General features: G+C 48.8%; 1 pseudogene; it reads left to right on the forward strand.

The window, feature by feature from the left end:
• Positions 1-673, forward strand: part of LOC102833860 — a 141,793-nt pseudogene extending 141,120 nt beyond the window's left edge.
• Positions 674-1,513: the final 840 nt, after the last annotated feature.

The raw sequence follows: 1,513 nt of genomic DNA on the forward strand, positions 1-1,513 counted from the left end.
GCCGGCTCTACGGGCGGGGGTTCGCGCCGTTCTCACGACTTCTCAGGTTGCCTGAGCTCATCTGGGAGCTATTCATTTCCTGCCAGAAAGCAGCCGGGCCTGCTAAGCAAACCACCTTGGCCGCAGGGCCGCTGGGGCCGGCCCGATGTGGCCGCCCTGCCCCGATCCCGCCTGGGGCCGCGGGTCCAGGCAGCGTCCCTGGAACCTCCGGGCCGACCTGCGGACAAGCGGAGGGGGCAGGTTGGCCTCCCATCTGGTTGCATTTAGGAGCCCGGGAGGAAGCTAGCTGCGGATTGTTGCCGGCCAAGGGGTGTGGGAAAAGTTAATTGACTTTAATGACAGGTTTCCCGGGACGGTGGTGACGATGAGGGGGTCCAATTTAACCCCTGGGTCCCCACTCCAGAAACACGTGGGGTGGAATGGAACAGGCTTTCGAGTGACACATTCGCACAGCTTAGAAAAGACTTGTCTTTACTCTGCAGGGTCTTTCTTTCAGATTGGCGGCTTTATCCCTCCCGATGCTGCGGAGGACGGTGGAAGGCCGGCCAGGAAGGGTCTACATTGATAAGTTAATGCGAGTGGCCCCCGAAGCCCGAGGCCCAGCGCATAGCTACGCCTTATCTTCCGGCTTGGGCATGATCAGCACTGCTGGGTGTGCCCCTAGGCTGAGTAATTGGCCAGTCTGAGAGACCTCTGGGGGGCAGGCCAGACTGAAGTTTTGGAAACTTTGTCTCTTCCCCCAGCTCATTTTAAAGCTAGGAGCCCGAGGGCATAGAATTAAAAGTAAATGCAACTCATTTTGCAGAACATAGAATCAGGCCCCAGAGAAGGGAATGACTTATTCAAGGTGATACAGTTTTCTAGCAAAACCAGGACAAGACTCTAAAAGTTCTAAGGTCTTTAGTACCCCCCTTTGGCTGATTGTAAAGAAACAAATGCTTCACCTAATATTCGAAACACAAATTTTAAGGCTGGGTGGGAATACTGTCTTTTCAAACTACCGATTATTTTTTAATGAACCAATGTTTTCATTTTCCGTCAACTTATTTTTCTCTAAGGAAGATATTTGTGTAATTTTGTTATTATTAATGAAAGTGCACCTTTTCGTTTACTCCATTCCAGCACAATTTTGGATTGGTGTGGAGACTGCACTATTTTAAAAAACATGAATGTAAGGGGATTACTTTTATAAACCTAGAACCCTGATGTCTCAAGTATTTTTCCCAGGACTGTTAAGGATTTCCATTAGGACCAGAGGTCAAGCTTACCAAATCAAGCATGTGAGCTTGGGTTGGGTGTCTTAATGGGTCAATTGTTAAGATGTTTGTGTTTGAACAAGAAGGAAAACACCAAAAAATGATATGAGAAAGCAACTTTTTTGCGGGGGGCGGGGCGGAGTGGGGTGTGGTATTAGATAGCTTTTATATACACAAAATGAAGCAAGTAGGAGCCGAATTTTAAAACGCATCTTTGAAACCTTTCTCTGTGGCTGAAGCTGGGTCCGAAAGTATTT

Source organism: Chrysochloris asiatica, unplaced genomic scaffold (genome assembly GCF_000296735.1).
Source record: "Chrysochloris asiatica unplaced genomic scaffold, ChrAsi1.0 scaffold00224, whole genome shotgun sequence".
NCBI classification, from domain to species: Eukaryota; Metazoa; Chordata; class Mammalia; order Afrosoricida; family Chrysochloridae; genus Chrysochloris; species Chrysochloris asiatica.